The sequence below is a fragment of the Rana temporaria genome, chromosome 1, assembly GCF_905171775.1.
Source record: "Rana temporaria chromosome 1, aRanTem1.1, whole genome shotgun sequence".
NCBI classification, from domain to species: domain Eukaryota; kingdom Metazoa; phylum Chordata; class Amphibia; order Anura; family Ranidae; genus Rana; species Rana temporaria.
The window spans coordinates 436,734,300-436,759,489 of NC_053489.1; positions in this window are offsets into that span (position 1 = coordinate 436,734,300).

Below are 25,190 nucleotides of genomic sequence, written 5' to 3' on the forward strand. Positions count from 1 at the left end.
CCCCAGCAGTGCCATCTGTCCCCTAGGAAGTGCCATCTGTCCCCCAGGAAGTGCCATCTGTGCCCCAGGCAGTGCCATCTGTGCCCCACTAGTGCCATCTGTGCCCCACTAGTGCCATCTGTGCCACCTGTGCCCCACAAGTGCCCCAACAGTGCCACCTGTCCTACACCAGTGAACACCAGTGCCACAAAAGTAAAAAGTAAAAGTAAAAACACTGCCACATCAGTGCCACAACACTGCCACCTGTGCCCATAAGTGCCACCTGTGCCCATAAGTGCCACCTGTGCCCATAAGTGCCCACAAGTGCCGCCTGTGCCCACGAGTGCCGCCTGTGCCCACGAGTGCCGCCTGTGCCACACCAGTGCCGCCTGTGCCACACCAGTGCCGCCTGTGCCACACCAGTGCCGCCTGTGCCACACCAGTGCCGCCTGTACCAAACCAGTGCCGCACCAGTGTCATCTGAGCCACACCAGTGTCATCTGAACCACATCAGTGCCGCCTGTGCCCATCAGTGCCACCTGTGCCCATCAGTGCCGCCTGTGCCCATCAGTGCCACCTGTGCCACACCAGTGCCGCCTGTACCAAACCAGTGCCGCCTGTACCAAACCAGTGCCGCACCAGTGTCATCTGAGCCACACCAGTGCCACACCAGTGTCATCTTTGCCACATCAGTGCCGCCTGTTCCCATCAGTGCCACCTGTGCCCATCAGTGCCGCCTGTGCCCATCAGTGCCACCTGTGCCACACCAGTGCCGCCTGTACCAAACCAGTGCCGCCTGTACCAAACCAGTGCCGCACCAGTGTCATCTGAGCCACACCAGTGCCACACCAGTGTCATCTGAGCCACATCAGTGCCGCCTGTGCCCATCAGTGCCACCTGTGCCCATCAGTGCCACCTGTGCCCACCAGTGCTCATCTGCACCCCACCAGTGCTCATCTGCACCCCACCAGTGCTCATCTGCACCCCACCAGTGCTCATCTGCGCCCCACCAGTGCTCATCTGCACCCCACCAGTGCTCATCTGCGCCCCACCAGTGCCATCTGTGCCCCACCAGTGCCATCTGTGCCCCACCAGTGCCACACCAGTTCCACCTGCACCACTGCAGTGACGCCTGTGCCCACCAGTGCCGCCTGCTAATCAGTGACCCCAGAGCCACAGCAGTGCAACCAGAGCCACACCAGTGCCACATTTGCCCATCAGTTACACCTGCGCCACTGCAGTGCCACTAGTGCCCACCAGTGTTCTGCAGTCCAGCCTCACTAGCCACCAGTATGGCAAAAATTTTTTTTACCACCGAGCAGGCCTTCCAGAAACTATGGGCGTCTGATGACAGCTGTGAGGAGTCTCTGTCCGATTCCGATTCGGCCTATGAGCCCGTAACAGGAAGCGGGTCTGATACTGATTCAGAGGAGGAACCTGTGCCCGTTAAAAGAAGGCGTTCTGGCGTGGAGCAGCCTACTACTAGTGCAGTGCCGTCCACCTCGCAAGCAGTGCCGTCCACCTCGCGAGCAGTGCCGTCCACCTCACAAGCAGTGCCGTCCACCCCGCAAGCAGTGCCGTCCACCCCGCAAGCAGTGCCGTCCACCCCGCAAGCAGTGCCGTCCACCCCGCAAGCAGTGCAACAAAGGTCAGGCACCAGTAGGGTGTCCTCTCTGCCCCAAAGGGATAGGGGCCATGCCAGCCTTCCCTATGGCCTTCAAAACCCCCTGTGGCTGCCTTCGAATTCTGGAGCATCAAGTATCCCCCCTTTCACCGCCCAACCAGGTGTACAGGTGAACACCGATAATTTTGACACGATTGATTTTTTTCATTTAGTTTTTACAGACGAATTATTGTCATCTATTGTGGCCCAGTGCAATCTCTACGCTCAGCAATTTATTCTAAGCAACCCCGATTCCAGCTATGCCCGCCCCTTTCATTGGAGAGACCTGACCGTAGAGGAGTTTAAAATATTCTTAGGCCTGACCTTCAATATGGGTCTCTCAAAAAAAAACAAAGGGTACGCCTATTGGTCTACCAAAGCCATCCACCACATGCCCGTCTTCTCATCCCGTATGCCCAGATCCCGATACTTCATGATTCTACGGTTCCTCCACTATAATGACAACACCCAGTGCCCTCCCCGAAATGACCCTGCTTTTGACAAATTATTTAAAATTCGGCCACTTCTAAATTTTTTTTCTGAAAAATTCCCCCAGTTATATACCCCTCAACAAAATATATCAGTAGATGAGTCCCTTGTAAAATTCCACGGCAGGCTGGGCTTTAAACAATTCATCCCAAGCAAAAGGGCCCGATATGGGGTGAAGATGTACAAACTGTGTGACCGAGACACGGGGTACATCTACTCCTTCATTGTTTACGAAGGGAAGGACTCCCAACTACATCCCCCCGAATGCCCCGAATACATCGGAACAAGTGGAAAAGTCGTCTGGGAGCTCATCTATCCACTACTTGGAAAAGGATACCACCTTTACGTGGACAATTTTTATACTAGCTTGCCCCTGTTTAGAAATCTTTACCGGAGAGACACCCCAGCATGTGGCACAGTGAGAATAAACAGAAAGGGCTTCCCCCAAAAATTGGTGAATCAGAAGCTGAGACGAGGAGAGACGACGTCTTTACGGAACCAGGAGCTATTGGCTGTCAAGTGGAGGGACAGACGAGATGTCCACATGCTCACCACCATCCACAATGACACCTACGTGGAAGTCCCCAAAAGAAGCGGCCCAGTGCAGAAACCATCTTGTGTCTACGACTACAATTTATTTATGGGTGGCGTAGACTTCAATGACCAGATGATTGAACCCTATCTTCCCTCCCGAAAATCCCGTCACTGGTATAAAAAAGTGTCCATTTACTTTTTCAGTTTGGCCTTCTATAACTCTTATGTTATCTACAAAAAAGCAACACAGAATCCCGTTCCATATCTACTCTACCAAGAAGACGTTATCACCGCCCTTTTGTTCCCTGAAATGCCACCAGACATTCTTCGCACTGATTGCGTGAGCAGACTTCACGAACGGCACTTTCCTGACAAAATCCCCCCCCGTCGAACAGGTGCAGCCCGTCAGAAGAAATGTCGGGTGTGCGCCAGAGGAGGAGTCAGAAGAGACACAACAGTTTATTGTCCCGATTGTCCCTCCCAACCAGGCCTCTGTTTAGGTGCATGTTTCCGCCGTTACCACACTATTGAAAATTATTAGGTAAACAAAATTCAAATTCCCTGTCATTTTCCTCCACACCCCTTATGCCACTGCACTGTACCTACCTCTGCCTTCTCCGTTACCGACCCTGGACTGTTTTATACGACCACGATTTTGCCTAATGCTAAAAATACCTCTGCTTTCTCTGGAACTGACCCTGGCTTGTTATACGACCACTCTTTTGCCTAACCCTAAACTGTACCTACATCTGCCTGCTCTGGAATTGACCCTGGACTGTTTGACCACGTTTTTTGCCTGCCCCTTGGATTGATCTTTTACCCTGCTATGCTAGTGGGAACACAGGAGTCTCACACATGTGAGGGGCTCCAGAATTGTTTTTCTGGATGAAAAAACAAATTTTTTAGTTTTCTCATTCCCAGATTAGGGTCTGGTTGCCCGGAGGCTTCAAAGAGATTTGGGTGGGAGAAGCCTCTACCCCTGTCCCCGTTCTTTCCTGGCCTTACTACCAGGACCAATATTTTGGCACTGCTGGCTATGTACCGACTATGAACAATATTGCTGCCTGGACAATTCCATTCATTGTCGCTGACCACGTCCCTGCCTGCTGCCTGGATCAGGGCTCTCCTCCTGTGGACAATTGCACTACTAAAAACACAGGTAATCCTTTTTTTTTGTACCCATTACTCAGCAGAATGTATTTTAGGGTGTAATTCTTGGTATGTACATGCTGTGTTAGAAATATGAAGGGCCTTCAAAAATGTGATAGATTGTAAGGAAATTGGATGTGTAATTTGTGTCCCTACAACACCTGATGGTGCTTCTTGGATGTTGGGTCTCTATGTGGCCAGGCTGTGTAAAAGTCTCACACATGTGGTATCGCCATACTCAGGAGGAGCAGCAGAATATATTTTGGGGTGTAATTTTTGCTATGTACATGCTATGTGTTGGAAATATCCTATAAATGGACAACTTTGTGTAAAAAAAATGCGTTTTCATTTTTTTTCCACATTTTCCAAAAACATCTGCAAAAAAATGAACTGTTCAAAAGACTCATTATGCCTCATAGATTATACGTTGGGGTGTTAGCTTTCCAAAATGGGGTCACTTTGTGGGCGTTTCCATTGTCCTGGTGCTCCAGGGCCTTCAAAAGTGTAATAGGTGGTTGAGAGATTAGATGTGTAATTTATGCTCCTAGAATGCTTGAAGTTGCTACTTCGGTGTTGGGCCTCTGTATGTGGCCACGCTGTGTAAAAGTCTCACACATGTGGTATCGCCATACTCAGGAGGAGCAGCAGAATATATTTTGGGGTGTAATTTTTGCTATGTACATGCTATGTGTTGGAAATATCCTATAAATGGACAACTTTGTGTAAAAAAAATGCGTTTTAATTTTTTTTCCACATTTTCCAAAAACATCTGCAAAAAAATAAACTGTTCAAAAGATTCATTATGCCTCATAGATTATACGTTGGGGTGTTAGCTTTCCAAAATGGGGTCACTTTGTGGGCGTTTCCATTGTCCTGGTGCTCCAGGGCCTTCAAAAGTGTAATAGGTGGTTGAGAGATTAGATGTGTAATTTATGCTCCTAGAATGCTTGAAGTTGCTACTTCGGTGTTGGGCCTCTGTATGTGGCCACGCTGTGTAAAAGTCTCACACATGTGGTATCGCCATACTCAGGAGGAGCAGCAGAATATATTTTGGGGTGTAATTTTTGCTATGTACATGCTATGTGTTGGAAATATCCTATAAATGGACAACTTTGTGTAAAAAAAATGCGTTTTCATTTTTTTTCCACATTTTCCAAAAACATCTGCAAAAAAATGAACTGTTCAAAAGACTCATTATGCCTCATAGATTATACGTTGGGGTGTTAGCTTTCCAAAATGGGGTCACTTTGTGGGCGTTTCCATTGTCCTGGTGCTCCAGGGCCTTCAAAAGTGTAATAGGTGGTTGAGAGATTAGATGTGTAATTTATGCTCCTAGAATGCTTGAAGTTGCTACTTCGGTGTTGGGCCTCTGTATGTGGCCACGCTGTGTAAAAGTCTCACACATGTGGTATCGCCATACTCAGGAGGAGCAGCAGAATATATTTTGGGGTGTAATTTTTGCTATGTACATGCTATGTGTTGGAAATATCCTATAAATGGACAACTTTGTGTAAAAAAAATGCGTTTTCATTTTTTTTTCCACATTTTCCAAAAACATCTGCAAAAAAATGAACTGTTCAAAAGACTCATTATGCCTCATAGATTATACGTTGGGGTGTTAGCTTTCCAAAATGGGGTCACTTTGTGGGCGTTTCCATTGTCCTGGTGCTCCAGGGCCTTCAAAAGTGTAATAGGTGGTTGAGAGATTAGATGTGTAATTTATGCTCCTAGAATGCTTGAAGTTGCTACTTCGGTGTTGGGCCTCTGTATGTGGCCACGCTGTGTAAAAGTCTCACACATGTGGTATCGCCATACTCAGGAGGAGCAGCAGAATATATTTTGGGGTGTAATTTTTGCTATGTACATGCTATGTGTTGGAAATATCCTATAAATGGACAACTTTGTGTAAAAAAAATGCGTTTTCATTTTTTTTCCACATTTTCCAAAAACATCTGCAAAAAAATGAACTGTTCAAAAGACTCATTATGCCTCATAGATTATACGTTGGGGTGTTAGCTTTCCAAAATGGGGTCACTTTGTGGGCGTTTCCATTGTCCTGGTGCTCCAGGGCCTTCAAAAGTGTAATAGGTGGTTGAGAGATTAGATGTGTAATTTATGCTCCTAGAATGCTTGAAGTTGCTACTTCGGTGTTGGGCCTCTGTATGTGGCCACGCTGTGTAAAAGTCTCACACATGTGGTATCGCCATACTCAGGAGGAGCAGCAGAATATATTTTGGGGTGTCATTTGTGGAATATACATGCCATGTGAGAGAAATAACCTGTTATAATGACAATATTGGTATGAAAAAAACAAAAACAAAAAAAATCTTAATTTTGCAAAGAATTGTGGGAAAAAATGGCAACTTCAAAAAACTAACTATGACTCTTACTAACTACCTTGGAATGTCTACTTTCCAAAAAGGGGTCATTTGGGGGGTATTTGTACTTTATTGGCTTGTTAGGGTCTCAAGAAATGAGAGAAGCTGTCAGTACTTCAGGTGTGATCAAATTGTTCAATTTTCAGAAATTGGTACCAAAGCTTGTAGACCCTATAACTTTCACCCAGACTAAATAATATCCAAATTTTTTTTTTTTTTTTACCAAAAATATGTAGCAGTATGCATTTTAGGCCAAATGTATGAGGAAAATTACTTTTTTACAAAATGATATGATAGAAATGAAGAAAAATTCATTTTTTTACAAAATTTTCGTTCTTTTTTCATTAATAGCGGGAAAAAAAAAAAACGCAGAGGTGATCAAATACCACCAAAAGAAAGCTCTATTTGTGGGAAAAAAAGGACAAAAATTTCATTTGGTTACAGTGTTGTATGACTGAGTTATTGTCATTCAAAACGTGAGAGCACCAAAAGCTGAAAATTTGTCTGGTTATTAAGGGTGTTTAAGTGCCCAGTTGTCAAGTGGTTAAATAAATTAAAATTCATTATAGGTTGCCTTTAATGGCCCAAAGCTTCACCACCCACAAAAAATTATATCATGTTAAAGCGATCCTGTTAAAACCTCATGTTATTCAAAGCTTCCTTAAATCTATGTGGGCGTACATTTCAGGGGACTTAAGAATGAGGGGAGGCTCAAAGTAAGAGCGGTACCAAACAGACAACCACTGATATGGACCAAAGCAGTTGCCCATATAAAGAGTCATCCAGACAAGGCTCTGAAGAAGAGGGAAACCTTGGAACGCGTTAGCCGATGTGTCTGCAAGTGATGTGTTTTTTTCCTACACGGTCTTAAACGGATGATTTTCTGTTAAAGCTATGATACAAGCACTGGTTTGTGAGAACATTCACCTCTGTTTTATTTAATAAAGATATGTATCGTGAATAATGCGCTAGGCCTACACGGACTCTGCGTTCTTCTATGCTTTCAGTAATCTCGGACTTCCCCAGTCTTTGGAAGGCAGCGAGGTGTGCATTGTCCACATAAATATGTCAAGATAGGAGTCAGTTATCACGTTGGGACTTACCGCACAGCACAGGTGAGTGAACATTGTGGTAATTTCTGAAGCTTGATGAAGTATTAAGTTGTTTCTTTCACAGGATGGTTTTCCTTTTAATGTTTTATCACAGGCAAAAAGGTCAATTTAAATCTGCATGACAGTGGAAGCTTATAAATGCAGCAGATAAGAAACAAGGACATTTTAACTGTTTACTATTCAAATGCATTATAAATAGACCTAATTTTGGTAGGAATAGCGTGAAAAAGAGCTGCATTATGTTTGGAAAATGTTTCCTTTGTGTTTTGTTGAATGTCTGATATCTGTACCATCTGTTTTAAATTGCTTACTGTCACTATAGCAGTCATTTTGAGGCTTAGACAAGGTGGATTTATGATCCTCTTTTTCCCTATACATATAATTAATCAGTATTATCCATGTCTCGTCTGTTTCTATTCTATATAACCCTAGAAACCAAACGTTTATATGGATCAGCAAGACATGCAGAAAGTAAAAATGGGCAGCACCATCTTAGCACATCTGTACTAGAATCTACAAGGACAGTAAAATGTTTTTTTGCACTTTTTATAGGATTGCAAAGTTATTAATCAGACTCTCTTCTGCTATCCTGCTTCATAGCGTGTCACACAACTGTTCTCCATATATTATTTAATATTCATGCTCCAGCATCCATATATTATCAAATTAGCCCATTCATAAACACAATTTCAATTTTCCACTGGTAGCCTTAAAGGAAAAAAGTAGACAGTCAACACTGACCTCTAGTTTTGAGAGTGCTAGCTGCCTGACTGTTTTGCTGATCCAAATTCTTCAGTACTTTGACCTGGAGCAAATATGCATTTGCAAATATGTAATTTTCACTTACCTCTGGCTTTTTCAAAAGGGAGGTAGGAACTGCAGCCATTATATTAATCTCAGCATAGATTTATTTTAAGGTACATAGTTAGTCTGGCTCAAAAAAAGACACAAGTTCATCTAGTTCAACCAATACAAAGATATTTCCTCATTGATTCCATGTTCTTTTCCTCTTGCAGCCACTTGAGCTTTGAGAATAGCAGATTTCCCCCTTCTAGCACCTAAATCCTGATTTTTATTCTTCATGCTCTTTAACACTGGGGCATTTTTAACATGACTGGAAGTATCAGGAAACGGATTTTGGTTCTTCTAAAGTAGACCTGTTCAAGCTGTGCAACTCTGCCATCCCTGTAGGTTACAGGTATGTTTGACATCTGGCAGTTCATGTTATCCTCCGCCTCAATGAGCTTCCCCCTGTACACCTTGCCTGTATTAGTTTCACAGGTCACAATATGCCCTACTGCTTTACAAAGAATCTTGATGGGAACACCGATGGACATCTTGGCTATAGAAGCTTCAAATTTTCTCGCATTGGCTTCTGTTCTACGATCTAATGGTATCCCGTCTGTCCCACAATGCACTGCGAACAGGAAACAGAATGCCCTCAGCACCTCTGATTTCCTTGTTTGCCCCAATAGGCACCGATAGAAACCCGTAATAAAAAGATAATTTTCTGTAGCTCCTCTGCCCTGGGCTGGCTAAATTTGGTGTATGGCTATGCTGTAACCAGCTAAGCTTCGATTTCCTTTTTACGTCTGATCAGTTTTATCCCTACACCCAGTGGCTGATTGCTTCTGCCTACCTCTGGAAAAATGTTCCAGAAATAGTGTGGAAGATTAGTCATTGGGTTATGAATATTTACCTGACCTTAGCCAATCCCTGGGAGAGGGGCCCAGATGGTGTGGCTGGTGAGAAGATTCATGTTTGGGAGGGTCTGAGCAGATGTTTTTCTACCTCACTGTTAGGCCACTGTTAGGCCTTAGCACAGACCTCAAATTTTCCACTCGCCAACTCGCATTTTGTGAGTAGAAAATTAGGTCTGGAGAGGAGCTGGACTGCCTGGGAGAGGGGGGGGCAATCATCGCCGGCAGCTGTTGTTGATCGGGAGCGATTGCCTGTGGCAGAGAGGATTGAGGTAGAGGAGGACCGCGGTTCTCACACACAGCCCGCCTCCTCCTAACCCCCGCGCCTGTATGACAGAACGCATCCCAGCATTGGACCCGCATTCTGTCTATTACAGGCACGGGGTTAGGAGGAGGCGGGGCTGTGTGTGAAAACGAGCAGAGCAGAGAAAAGTTCAATGTTATGCTATTACAGCAGGCTATACCACTCGGTGATACCGTGGTCCTCCTCTACCTCAATGCTCTCTGCCAAAGGTGATCGCTGGGAGAACAGCTCCCGATCAACAACGGCTGCCGGTGGTGCTCACCCCCCCCCACTCCACATCATGCAATGAAGCGGTGAGGCGCATTTAATATTTAAGGTTGTCAGGTAAAGGGTGGCTAATTACCTGCTCTTCCATTTAAAGGGAAATGTGTAGGTGTTAATTGAGTGGGTTATACCGCTCGGTGATCCCGCAGCTCTCCTCTTTCTCCTGTCATGATCTGGCCACCAATGGGGGCACAGTGAGTCCGCAGTGGGGGCACAATGAGGCTGCAATGGGGGGCACAATGAGGCTGCAATGGGGGGCACAATGAGGCTGCAATGAGGGGCACGGTGAGGCTGCAAAATGGGGCACGGTGAGGCTGCAATGTGGGGCACGGTGAGGCTGTAATGGGGGGCACGGCGAGGCTGCAATGGTGGGAACGGTGAGGCTGCAATGGTGGACACTGTGAGGCTGCAATGGTGGGCACGGTGAGGCACAGGTGAGGCTGCAATGGTGAGGCTGCAATGAAGGGCACAGGTGAGGCTGCAATGGTGGGCACAGGTGAGGCTGCAATGATGGGCACAGGTGAGGCTGCAATGATGGGCACAGGTGAGGCTGCAATGATGGGCACAGGTGAGCCTGCATTGATGGGCACAGGTGAGGCTGTACTGAGGGGAACTGATAAAGTTGTTAAAATTTATTTTTGTAACTTAATTCTGCATAAAACATTTAAGTGTAATTTCAGGAGATAATTTATGAGGGCGTGATTAGCGGCAGAATTAGGGGCAGGGCATGGAAGGGGTTGGGCGGGGAAACTGGTGGCGAGTAACCCTTGAGGCCTGGCTAGTGGCTCAAGACTTGAAATTTTGAGCCCTGCCTTAGCATGTGCTATGTCCTAGGGCCTGAATAAAGCTGGACTGAAGGAGACTTGTTGGTGGACACTACCTGTGGATGCTGGGCTGGACAGAAAACATTCACTGATTTGTGTTTCAGGGGAGCTGGTTGGGAGCTGCCTCTGGACAGGTGTGTAAGTGCTTTGAGGGTTAGATGCCAGAAGTTGCTGTATAGATTGTGACTGCTCATTTAGAGTCTCAGGTTAACCTGGCTGTCCCCTCTACTTCCAGCATTACTTTGAGTCTGCTACAGAATGCTCTAATATTGCTGAAACAGAATCTGTCCTCTAAGCCTACAACCCCTCCGGGGGTGAGCAGTACATTTCTTAAGCAAATTAAAGCCAATCCCTGGGCTCTGAACTCACCCCCATTATTTGCACTGCCCCCCAATTGGAGCACGCTGAATTTATTTATCCTTTGACCATGTGTCCCCAGTCTGATCCAGTGATGTCACAGGTCCTCTAATCCTCCAGTGGTGGTGTTAATCTTAAATGCCACAGAGAGCATTCCCTGCAGCATTCTATTGTAAGTCCAGGGCAGGGGCACAGACTTAATATACTTGAGCTAACACAAATGTGATCAAAAGGGAACAGCACCAGAATGGAGACGAGTGCAGCAGTCAGAGATTTGTTTTATTTTTAAGAACTGCTGGGGTCTTGATTTGTATGCTTTTTGCTCAAGCTGGACTTGGTCTTTATTGTAAGTGATGTAACGTACTTTAACGGCAACAAAATACCAATTTTGGGCATTAACATTTTGAATTGCTAAAGACAGGCACCATGTAGTGCCAAGAGCCCCTATAATTTATTACATGCAGGTTTCTGTTAATTTCACACTGCTGATAACTGAGTAATGGCAGCATGAACTTAAAGTGGAAAGTCGTCAGCAGGATCTAGAAGGGAACCTCACATCATATCCTTTACATGTAGGGCACACTTCTGAATCCTTCTACCCAACTCCAGTTGACAAATGATGGCGGTGACAACACTGATAACCCTTCTCCTCAGCACATGTCAGGAAACGGCTGCATAGCATGAAAATGCTGCAAAGTTTGCATTGTGGGGCAAATTGTCTGGACTGGCGAGAGAACCAGGTATTGAATAAATGAATGTACAGTTGTGCTCATAAGTTTACATACCCTGGCTGAATTTATGATTTCTTGGCCATTTTTCAGAGAATATGAATGATAACACAAAAAGTTCCTTTCACTCATGGTTAGTGTTTGGCTGAAGCCATTTATTATCAATCAACTGTGTTTACTCTTTTTAAATCATAATCACAACAGAAACTACCCAAATGACCCTGATCAAAAGTTTACATACCCCAGTTCCGTGTATTGCCCCCTTTAACATCAATGACAGCTTGAAGTCTTTTGTGGTATTTGTGGATGGGGCTCTTTATCTTTTCAGATGGTAAAGCTGCCCATTCCTCTTGGCAAAAAGCCTCCAGTTCCTGTAAATTCTTGGGCTACCTTGCATGAACTGCACGTTTGAGATCTCCCCCGAGTGGCTCAATGATATTGATCAGGGTCATTTGGGTAGTTTTTGTTGCCATTATGAGTTAAAAATAGTAAACACCATTCATTGATAATAAATGGCTTCAGCCAAACACTAACCATGAGTCAAATAAAAGTTTTTGTGTTATCATTTATATTCTCTGAAAAATGGCCAAGAAATCATATATTCTGCCAGGGTATGTAAACTTATGAGCACAACTGTATATGTTGGGACACTGCATAAACACACATAGCTAAAATCAATTTATAATGCCAAAGAGTCCATTTGGAAGCCTTATGCCGCGTACACACCATCACTTTATGTGATGAAAAAAAATGACGTTTTTAAAAACGTCACTTTAATTGACTGTGTGTGGGGGAAAACGTCGTTTTATGTCTTTTGTCGTTTTTCAAAAGTGCACTTTTTACTTCACAGAAATTGACCGTGTGTAGCAAAAAACGTCGTTTTCTAAGACGTTTTTTCATCCACGCATGCCCAGAAGCTACTTATGAAGCAAGCTTCAATGGTAAAACGTGGTGGAACGTAACCTCACTTTGCAAGATCATTGTGAGAAAACGATGGTGTGTAGGCAACTTCGTCTTTGAAAATTGAAGTTTCAAAAACGTCATTTTTTACTTCACAGAAAGTGTCGTTTTTTTTCATCACATAAAGTGATGGTCTGTACGGGGCATTAGGCCTCTTACACACGACCGGTTTCCTCGGCAGAATCCATCAAGAAACTTGGTGGGAGATTTTTTTTGCCGAGGAAACCGGTCGTGTGTACATTTTTCAGCGAGGAAACTGTCGAGGAACTCAACGAGCCAAAAAGAGAGCATGTTCTCTTTTTCCTCTACGGGAATGGAGAAAATTGGTTCGTCGAGTTCCTCGACAAGCCTAACAAGAACTCGACGAGGAAAACGATGTGTTTCGCCCGCCGAGTTCCTAGGTCGTGTGTACGAGGCCTTATTCACTTATTATATTATTAAGATTTATTCACTTGATAGCGCAAAGGACCACATCTAGCACTTTATTTGGAAAATTAAAACAAATATAAGTATTCAGAACATTTTCCATAAAAAAAACTCTATTTACAGAGAAATGTGGCTTTGCAGGTGCTTTCATTTACTAAATAATGATTTTAGGTTTAAATATGTTAAAAATGCTCTGTAATGCTCTGATATCCATTAAAGTTGAGTTAATTTACCTCTTAGTACCAATAACTCGTTGTGGGTTATTTTTAAAGTTTGGCATCCAGCATTTTTTGATTTGGATGAATCCACTGCCCAAATATTTTCCACAAAGATGAATATTGTATAGACATTACATTTCATATAAGAAAAATGTATGTGGCTATATAAACTCAAAAATGCATTACAAACATAAAGATATAAATCTGAAGCTTGATTACTGCTCAACTCTAGAAGAAATAGACAAAGGACACCATGATTTAAAATGGTACTAAAGGTAGAAGTGTGGAGCTTCTGTGTGCATCTTCTCCCGACAGCCCTTCCCTATACTTACCTGAGCCCAATCTCAACCAAGCACTGTACTCAAGTACAGTCACTATCTCTGCTCTCTATCTCCTCACAGGGAAAAGTGATAGAAGTGTGAGCCATTGGCTCCTGCTGATGTTAATCAAATCCTGTGACAAGTGAGCAGGGGGTAGGGCTAAGCCTTACTGTCTGTGTCTATGGACATGTATTGCTACCCCCGGAGGAGCCGTTTAAGTTTTTTCAGTTCTGTACTCTGCCTCTCAATCCCAATTACATTCCCAGTCCCCTTGGCACACTTGGCAATAGTGAAGGTGCAAGGACCAATGAGAAACACAAACATTATGATAAAACACAGAAATTGTCTTTACTATAAGGTTTCTGTGGAAAATTAATAGACAGTAACAGTATATATATGTCAAGCGAATCAACAGAATAGTAATAACTAAGACCAAGAGCAATATAGCTCAATACTATATTCAGGCTGCTTTCAGGGGATTCCAAACCTGAGAATGCAGGGAAACCCGCATCTAATTCACAATAGTGTGCACCCAGCCTATATCAGCTGTCCTAATTTTCTGGTATCTCAATTCGGTTATTTTTTGGCTGCTACATTTTTTCACAAAAACATCTCAAATTGGAGGTTCCAGTAGTCTCTAAAAATAGAAAATCCCTTAATTTTTTTTATGAAAAAAAATACATTTAACAGAATAGCTTCAGTGTATGATAATTAGAAAAATCGAATCAATGTATCTGCACTTCAGTAAAAGTTATATAATTTGCTTTTTAATTCACCGATCGGAAACACCATTTTTGGCATATCCGGGCTTTTCAAATATTAAACAAAATAATGCAACATGAGACACCTAAATGAGAAAAACTGACTTTGGTCTAAAGTTGCAAATGTTATAGCTTGAATTACACATGGTAAAATAATCTTCAGTTTGCAAAAGTGCTTTTCCTAGCACAGGTAATGAGGCTAGCTGGCAAACAGCGTGCAGGAAAAGCATCCATGAAGTCTGCAGTTGGCTAATGTATCATAATTACTGGCAAAATAAACTGCTGATCCAAGATGTGCAAGGCAGGCAAGAAGTTCTTATTTCTCTTACACAAAATGCTTTGTCCCGAATGCATCATATAATTCAGTCACCATTGTCTTTGGAATGAATGCAGCGAAGAGGTCAAAGAGTGACACCCAATGGCAAGAATAGAAGGCAGTGCTTCTAAGAAACTCAAAAAGAAAAGCCTTTTTTCTTTCTTTCTGTCTGTTTTCATCTTACTATGCCACCTTAGTACTCATGTTTTTATGTATTTTTAATAAGTTTACAGGAATAATAGATTTATTCTCTGATGAGGAGGGCTTTCCTGCGTCAATGCACAGATCTGTCTCCTTGCTTTCCTATTCATTAAAGAGAATGTTTTAATACTATAGCTGCAGCGAAGAGCCTGGAAGCTCAAAACAAATATGGAATGATTCACTCAAAGGAAAAGTACCAATGTTTGCATGTGCAAAAAAATCACTTAAAGAGGATCTTCACCCTGTAAACAAAAGTTTAAAAGTCTGATTTAAAGTGATTTAAAGTGTCTGATGTGGGACGTTTTTGCTCACATTACTATGATGCAAAGTGTGCAATCCTCTGCTGATTTAGTTTGGGTCATCTAGTTGGAAATGGTATTTACTTTAACATAATGACATACATGAGACATGTCCATGCTGCATAGTCTACTTTGTTCAGCCAAGACAACATGCAACATGACACTAGTGTAAGTGCTGGTTCACACTGGGGCGGTTTCAAAGTCACGTGACTCTGAAGCCGCCCCATTAAGCGCTACTTAAGTGTGGCTTGCAAACGACTTCTGTAATTAAAGTCTATGCAAGCCGCTCCGAAGACGCCACCCTGTTGCCTGAAAGGTTGCCCCAGTGTGAACTGGGACTAACAGAACAAAAGAAGCTACACATATTTTGAAGGACACAAATAAAAAATTTTTTTTAACTAAGGTTTTTATTAATCACAGTGCATACATATTAGACACAAGACCATACATGTGAAGGTATCATTCAAAACGTAACAGCATTTGTCATATAGTGCAATATACAATTCTACTTTTTAAATGTTGGCAATCAGTATAAGTGGATACATTTGACATTTGCCACTCCATAAAGAGATTATGTGTCGTTGGTACAGTATATGGCATTTGTGGGAGTTGTCCGTCCCATGCTCACGTGCAAGTGTCCGAGTCCTGCAACCACCGGTCCCATATTTTATTATATTTGGCAGGACACCCCCTATTAATATAGATGCATTTTTTGTAGGGCAAGGTCATGTTAATTTTCCCCTTCCACTCCACTGTGCTGGCGAATATCTACAGTATCCAGTATCCAGCCAACGGTCGCTACAGCACCCAGTACTATAAGAGGTCATTCCAGGAATGTGTGCAATGGTAATATGGGCTGTGGGTGAGATTTCAGGGGTCTAAACAAACCTTTGATGCTTCATCTTTGAAACAGAGAAAGGACATTGAGGACACAGCCCACAATCTCCATGGGGTAGTGATGTCTCCATCTTGTTCAATCAGAAAATGCCTCCTGGATAGAGAGAGATGCTCACCAGTGTGCTGCTCCGCCTTTCACTGTACATGTCTAAGATGACCTGGGCTTAGAAGAAGAGAGTTGCAAAAAGTAGGTCAACAGACTCAGGATATCTAGAAAAAGTACTAGGGGGTAAATATATGACTTGAACAGTTCACCAAAAACTGGTTTTGTTATTTGTTATGTTTTTGTTTATGTTATATTTAATCTTTTAATGGGCTAATTATGTTTATCTTGTTATGTTTGGCTGGAGTTCCTCCTTAGAGCCAGTTCACACAGGGGCGACTTATCAGGCGACTCAGCCGCCTGACAAGTCGCGTCCCGTTCTATTCAATAGAACCGTTATAATAGGAGCGACGCAAGTCGCTCTGACTTAAAAAAAGGTTCTTGTACGACTTTGGGGGCGACTATACAGAAGTCATTTTGCAAGTCGCCTCTGAAGTTGTCTTCAGGTCGCCTTGCCGAGTCGCCCCCAAAGTCGTGCCGCCCCAGTGTGAACCGGCTCTTACTTATCTCTAATAAATAACTTGTATAGAATGTATGTGAAGTACTTCCAAATGTAACATAGAAAAGTGACGGCAGTAGTCCCTGCCATAAAGTCACACCCTCAATTAGGACCCACCAACTGTATATGATCACACCTCTTTATACAGTTTTCCCTTTCTACCAAAGAATCTCATTTATTCCCACTTCTGGGGAATCCACAGTTTCCCCCAGGCCTTCGTGACCAGAGTTTTCAGACCCTACACCAAGCTGATCGCTATCAGGCATCCCACTTTCTGACATCTGTAATGGAGGACATAGGTCCCTTTCTGCTAACATTTTGGAGAGCCATTTGGGTGAGATGTCATAATTTTCTTTGCTTATTACCAAGTCCACGGGGGTTTAGTCAGCACTTGACAAATTTTGGTGAATATTGCTCAGATAAAGGGACATTATCACAAGTCCTATCTAAGGCCCCATACACACGAGAGGATTTATCCGCAGATACGGTCCAGCGGACCGTATCTGCAGATAAATCCTCTCGAGGATTTCAGAAGATTTCTATGCGATGGCGTGTACACACCATCGCATTGAAATCCGCGCTGAAATCCTCTGCCGATGACGTGTCGCGCCGTCGCCGCTATTATGACGCGGCGACGGGCGCGACGCTGTCATATAAGGAATTCCACGCATGCGTCAAATCATTACGACGCGTGCGGGGAATCCCTTTGGACGGATGGATCCGGTAAGTCTGTACAGACGAGCGGATCCATCCGTTGGAATGGATTCCAGCAGATGGATTTGTTGAGCATGTCAGCAAATATCCATCTGCTGGAAATCCATCCCAGGGGAGATTTATCTGCGGATAAATATCCGACGGAGTGTACACACCATAGGATCTATCCGCAGAAACCCATTTGATGGGATTTATCTGCGGATAGATTCTATGGTGTGTATGGGGCCTCAGACCTACAACCTATTCATTATTCCTTCCGAACAACCACATCTAACTTGTATGAGGAGATGGGAAGTTGAACTAAACTGCACATTTACACTAGACTAACAACAAAACATTATCAGATGTTCTTTAAAATCATCTATCTATACAAAGATTCAGGAAACCAATTAAACATTTTTGACAAGGTGGTATACTCCTCAGATGCTACATAAATTCTACAGCAATAATGCTGATCGTTGTTAGTGATGCCAGGAGGAAGGAGGAATTCTGTTCCACACATTTGGCCCTGCCCTAAGATAGAACACTTCTGGAAAGAAGTCCAGGAAATTGCTCAAACATTAACTGACTGGGTTCCTGACGATAAAGACTTTTTTTAGTGCATGTGTCAACCATTCCTGCAAGGATTTATAAAAGATCGATTATACGTCATCTGCTGAACGTTGCCAAGTCCTGTATCCCTGTTAATTGGAAAAAGCCACAACCTCCAACCATCAGTTGCTGGCTGCACAAGGTGGAAGAAATAAATAAGATGGAGGATCTAATACTTACAGTGCAGCACAAATGTGAAAAGTACTTGAAGCTTTTGAGGCAATGAAATATGTTTTTCCTCTCTGAAGAGGGGGCAGCTCTTTTTGGACTATCATTTTTAGACAGGTGCTTTTTGCGGACTACCTTTCTTGTAATGAACCATCATCACCTCCAATCTCCCTTTTTTTCCCCCTTCCTTTACCCGCCCCCTTCTTTTTCTAGTCTTTTCTAACTTCTTTCATTCTCTTTAATTTTTTGTTTTTACTGTAAACGGAAAAAGGAGTGGGCAGGGCCAAACCTTTCTTTAAGTAGTTTGCATCTTAGAATCTATAAAGGAATGATACATCTATAACTGAAATATCCTCTGATGCTGATTTTTTTAGGTCTATGTATATCCAGCGGTTGCTTCATGGTTATACATATTATATGTTATGTAATTGGATATATTGATGACTATACATTATTGATGTCATGACTTGGATCTGAGTAGACAGAGACAAAAGACAGAGTAGTCCATTGAGTTTGCCCGTTTTAAATGTGCATAAAGGATTTGAAGGATTACAACCCCTATCAGGTTTTTATTGCTGACTGGTCCCCATTAGGTAGATTAACCCTCTCTATTTGTCATGTTTACCGTTATCACTGGAAGGGAAAGAAAATCCCAGTTTTTATGTTTTTCCCAAAACGGTAATAGAGGAGAAATCTTCCAATGGGGTCACTAGTTCTGGTGACTCTGTTGACAAACAGGGAAGGATCTCTCTTCCTCTGGCTATGAGACAGGAAGTGAACACAGATGGCAAAAAAAAAAGACAGGGGTTATAACCCTCCGTCACTCGATCCAAAATGTAAAAAAATATTTTTCCTTTAATTCTACTTTAACATTCTGTGCAAACGACATTTAGATTTTTCAGGTCTGTAATATTCCTTATGCATTCGATTTCTAAGACACCTGTTCAGACATTTCACAAAACTGTGAAATGCTCTCATTTCACATCTATCCAACTAATTTGTTTTATCAGAACCGTCTCATGAGTATTAATGTTATCACTTTATGATGCCGGGAAAGCTGCAATTTCTTTCTCCATACAGTGTTAAACAAATATCTCCTAGCAACAAAATAATAATGAGAACCAATGTCCTGGGCTAGGAAATGACTTTTTGCAGCTCACTTTGTAAAATCCCTAGAAGGATCTTTTGCCAAGCATATACATCTGTGAAGTGCATAACAATGGCATGCAGCAAATAGTAAAACATATGAGAAGTTTAACTATTCAGTAGCAGAAAGTCATTTAGTATGTAGTGCATGTGCCAAAACGAACATACATTCCATACCGGTTTGCTGTGAAATATATCCACAAGTTATTAAGCAGTGAAAGAGCCCTTGTAATGTCTGTTAAGGACTAGTGCCTTTAATGTTCCGAGAACTTTCAATCTCCTTATTTTCTTTTTAAATAAGTAATCTATTAATTTTTTCAACATATATGAGATCCTCATTTGGTGTTTGATACAAAACAAAACCAAAAATATATACATATTTTTTTTTTAATAAAAAGCAAGACAATAAACAAAAAAAGTAGCGCCACACAACGACAAAAACATTAGCAGCACTACACAACACAAAAAAAATTCAGGAGTCTGCAGCAGAGCACCTCTAGTGAGTCCGTGCCGATGCTTCAGTGACAGAAGGAGCTCAGAGGATTTCCTCTCACACTGAGCTCTTGCATATCATTTGGTAAGTGGAGCTTATCTCCCAACTGTCCCTGATTTTGAGGGACGGTCCCTGATTTGAAACAAAGTCCCTGGGTCCCTCTTTCCTCCTCATTTGTCCCTCATTTTGGTCTGAACTATAGAGTTGTATATAAAATGCACTATTTATTTTTCAAAAAGTGTTTCCCCATGCTAAACCTTTCATCCAATTACTAAATGGCTGCATTTGTAAATTTCAAAAGCCAATAGAAAGGAATAGTAGTGGTAAAAAAAAAAAGCAATTGTGGGTTTAACGATTTTTTTTTATAATTCTCCTTTAAGGGGGCATGGCAAGGGGTGTGTCCTATGCCTACATACTCTTGCTAACAGGTGTCCCTCGTTCCCATTGAAAAAGTTGGGAGGTACGAGTGTAGAGAGGGGAGGGAGCCTCTGTACTGAGGGTTCTGTATTCTGGAGGGCGGGGGGGGGGGGTCGTTCTGTTATGAAGAGTGTGTATTATGAGGAGTGGTGTCTAGGGGGGGAAAGGTGTATGTAATGAGGAGTCAGTACTAGTGAGGGAATTTAGGAATGTTTAGGGTGTCAGACTGTACTGAGGGGTCTGTGCCAGGAGTTATTTTCTGTACTGAGGAGGTTGTAGTGGGGGGCCATCTGTGCTGGTGAGGATCAGTCTCTGCTGAGGGGTCTGTACTGGCAGTAGTTTGTTTGTACTAAGGGGTCTGTAATGGGGGAGTCTGTCTGTGCTGAAGGGTTGGTATGTTCTAAAGGATCTGTGCTGGGTGGTCGGTCAGTGCTGAAGGAACTGTGCTGGGAGTTTTGGTCTGTGCAAGGGGTGTCAGTATATGCTGAGGGGATGGGGGTCAATCTGTACCTTTGGGGCCTGAGCTGGGGGATTCGGGTCTGTGCTGGGGGTTTGTCTGTGCTGGGGGATCGGTCTGTACTGAGGGATCTGGGCTGGGGGGTCGCTCTCCACTGAGGAGTCTATGCTGGGGGAGTCTACTTGTGCTAAGGGGTCTGTGTTGGGGGTTCAGTCTGTGCTAGGAGTGGAGTCTGTACTGGGTGATTTGTGCTTGTGGGGGGGTCTGTCTGTACTAAGGGGTGTGTGCTAGGAGGTTTGTCTGTGCTGAGGGATCTCTGCAAGGGAAGTTGGTCTATGATGGGGGGATTGGGGATTTTGGACTGAAGGGTTTGTGCTGAAGGGGGATCATTCTGTATTGGGGGTTCAATCTGTGGTGGGGTCACTCCATGCCTGGAGGAGTTGGGCTGTATGGAAGGGGTAGACTGGGAGTGGGGATTTAGGAATAATTAAGGGAAATCTGTACTGAGGGGGTGTTATGTGATGTTAGGGGAGATCTGCAGCAGCTGTACATGGCAACCAATCAGCTCATAGCTTTCATTTTCATAGCTTAACTGAACAAGCTGAAGATAGAAGCTGATTGCCAGCCATACACAGTTGCTTCAGATTCTGTCTGCTCCAGTGTTTTAAATTTTATTCTCCTGACTACTGCACTCAAAATACATTTCATTCATCATTACGGTAGTGTGTTTAGAATTTTATTAATATTAGTGTGTGAGGTTTGCACGTGTCTGCTACACACTTGCTCGTGGCTCAATCAATAACGCGTAAACCCTGTAATCCCCTCCCATTGACACAAGTTGACCACACCCACAATTTGATGGGGGTGCAAAAAAATTACCAGCCCCGGGTGCCAAATGTGCTAGGTACACCACTGTGGAAATCTAAAAAAAAAATAGTTTCCATTTAAGAAGAAGGTGAGGGAAAATCTTCCAATGGGTAAACTTGTTCTAGAGACAGCTAAGAGAGGCTATGCCGCTGCTTTGGAGACATTTACTCTTAGGCCCCGTACACACGATAGAATCCATCCGCGGATAAATCCGAGCAAATGGGTTTGAGCGGATAGATCCTATGGTGTGTACACTCCAGCGGATCTGTTTCCGCGGATATTTATCCGTCGACTCGCTTTTCAGCAGATCGAATATTTGCTGACATGCTAAACAAATCTATCCGCTGCGAATCTATCTGACGGACAGATCCGTTGGTTAGTACACAATATCCGCGGATAAGAACCACGCGCATGCTCAGACAAAATAAGGGGATGGGAGCACTCGTTCAGGTAAAACTCTCGTTTGTTTGTGATATGGCACATTCGTCCTTTTAAATATCTAGTGTGTCGTTTATTGCCTCTTGTTTTTTCTGCGTTCTCTTGCTAGAATAAACCCGTTCTCTTGCTGATGCTATCTATCCAGATGTTGTAACTTTCTTTTTGTCCTCCACATGTCAATGTTTATATGTTTTGGTTTGTAATTTAATGTTGTTGTTTTTTTGTTTCCTTTTTTTTTTTGGTGCAATTTATGTCACCATTGTTTTTTCTTGCACATTTAATATTTTTTTTTTTTTTTTGTGCAATTTATGTCACCATTGTATTTTCTTGCACAATTTTTTATTTTATTTTTGGCAATTTATGTCCCCATTGTTTTTTCTTGCACATTTTTTTTTTTTTTTTTTTTGTGCAATTTATGTCACCATTGTTTTTTCTTGCACATTTATTTTTCATTTTTTTTTGGCAAGTTATGTCACCATTTTATTTTGGCGTGTGTTTTTCCTTTTTTGTTTTCCCAAGTTGGTACGCCAAATGTAACCCCCCCCACCCCCAAGGAGTTGGTGTCCTTTCTAAATGACACATATTATTTGCTAAAATGTTTCATGCCTAATCACCACAGTATTAAAACACAATAGACAAGGTATTTCAGTAAATCAAATAACCATTTATTTTGGCCATAAACAAAAATAAATTACCGAGAACGGCAGCACTTGATGAGATAGCAACATACATGCAGACTTGTGTTCCAGACTGCACAGGCAACATAGTCAAGGAGAAAATGGCAAACCTTGAGGACCACATACCGAGAACTAAAAAGAACAACCACAAAAACAAAAACCAGGAGCAGCAGCAAGTGAGCCAATGGAGCCCAGGCTGTGGTAGTCCAAAAAAACCAAAGTTTTTGGGGGATCAAATGGAAGGCCGGGAATCATCTTCTCCTGTTCCTTGTAACCCTCCTTGCAGCCTGCATTGCAGCAGATCTTCCATGGACCCGTCCACAGCCCCTTGCAGGTCGGGATGATGTGGCAGCAGGAGGAGGTAACAGGTGTTGGGCAGGATGGGCCGGGTCACTCAGGTCTGTGTCATTGGTCAGCCAGCCCTGGTGCATCCATAAAATCACCTTGTTCACCAGGTTCCTGGCACGCCTCTGACCGGCCTCCCCCGCTTGGGACAATTCGTGTGCCACATAGGCACTGTAGGCCTCAGTGGGGTTGAGGGGGGCCCTCATTAAGGTGCTAGCCTCCCTAATCATCTCGAGGCTAGCGTCCTCAACTTGCCTCCTGCGCCTCATTAGGCTTGTTTGCCTGACCTGGGGGGGAGGGACTTGCCTGGTGGTGCTGACCCTGGGCCTGGGGCCCTCCTGACTGGTGCTGGGCCCAGCCTCCTCCTCCTGGCTGCCAATGACCCCTTCCTCCTGGCTGGCAGGCATCTCAGCATCAGTGGCCGAAATCTCATGGCTGCTCCCTTCTTCCTGTGGCCAAAAAAGTGACATGTTTTTCAATTTGGCACAAGCAAATCACACACATTTTCATGCTCTAGACTGGTTTGTTTTATCTTACTTTAAACTTGAATAGACTCTCCTTCTGATCCCTGCACTTGGCATCCATGACCCCTATTTTTATGCCCATGACTTTTATAGTCCATTTTTTCTTTTGGGATTACAATATCAACTCAATAAACAAACAAGAATTAGCAGCCCAATAAAATTGATACAAATACTCTACCTCAGAAGAAGTGGAGAGTCGCAGATTTGCATGCCTGCCAGCCAGCCCCTCACCGTCCTCCTCCTGGCTGTGGTGATCCGTGGAAGGTCTGCTGCGATGCCGGCTGGAAGGAAGGCTTGACATTGATCGCCGGCCCTCCATTTGATCCCCCAAAAACTCCAGCTCTTGGTAGTACCACAGACTGGGCTCCGTGGACTCGCTTGCTGCTGCTCCTGATCTTTGTTCCCGTAGTTCTCTTCTTTTGCTTCGGTATGCGGCCCTCAGGTTGTTCATTTTCTTCTTGACCATCTCGCCTGTGCAGCCGGGAACCCATGTCTGCATATATGTAGCTATCTCATCAAGTGCTGTCGTTCGTCATGCCCGCTTCGAATACAGGGGATGTTTTGTATCCCAAAGTAGGGGCATTTCCCTATATTTTTCTATGAGTCGAGAAATTATCTCTTTTCCCACGATGTTTTCCATTTTTAGGTTTATTTGACAAATTTCAAGATTAACCCTGTAAACAAAAAAAAATTAAGCATTAAAAAATGCACAGCATTCACATTGTATTAATATGTGGCCCCAGATTTATCAAGTACTATGCAAACACAGTGTCTCCTGCAGCTAAAATGCTGGCCAGCTCTGCCCCATTGTTGTGACCAAAAATGAGTTCACATGCAGACCCTTTTTAAAATAAGTTTGCTAAATACGTGTAATCTAGAACCATCCACAATTTGGAAAATTTTGACCATTCCTCAAGGCACTATTTCATGTGTACCTAGCATGCCCCTCATCATTCCTGACATATAAATACACTTCCTAATAACCTCTGGCCAACCAACACAGAACAATACTTGCATGATCACAATACACCTGGCAAAAAATACAAATAGGTAGAGCATTCTTCACATCTAGATTTAAGTGATGTGTGAAAGCATTGTGAGAAGTAGATACCGTTTTGGGGACACAAGAAACATAAGTAGCGTTAAAAGGGTGCAAACAACAGACCAAACCCCAATCCCACGGCTCTCAAGTTTCTAGGCCTCTGCTGATCCCATGTTGTAATTTCTTACCTTATTATCTCTAGCTCCTCGTGAAGCACGATCAAATAATCTCCGCGTAACCGACGTAAGCACGTCGGTTCCCTTTTATAGACTCCGCGTGTGCGTGACACACCGCCTTCGTCTCCATTGCCATGCCCCCTAATCAATGTTAACTGAAAAAATATGGCGTTAACTGTGTAACTTCTGTCAAATGTTCTAATAATCTCCGCGTAAGCTACGTAATCACGTAGGTTCCCTTTAACAGACTCCGCGTGTGCGTGACACACCGCCTTCGTCTCCATTGCCATGCCCCCTAATCAATGTTAACTGAAAAAATATGGCGTTAACTGTGTAACTTCTGTCAAATGTTCTAATAATCTCCGCGTAAGCTACGTAATCACGTAGGTTCCCTTTAACAGACTCCGCGTGTGCGTGACACACCGCCTTCGTCTCCATTGCCATGCCCCCTAATCAATGTTAACTCAAAAAATATGGCGTTAACTGTGTAACTTCTGTCAAATGTTCTAATAATCTCCGCGTAAGCTACGAAATCACGTAGGTTCCCTTTAACAGACTCCGCGTGTGTGTGACACACTGCCTTCGTCTCCATTGCCATGCCCCCTAATCAATGTTAACTGAAAAAATATGGCGTGAACTATGTTACTTCTGTGA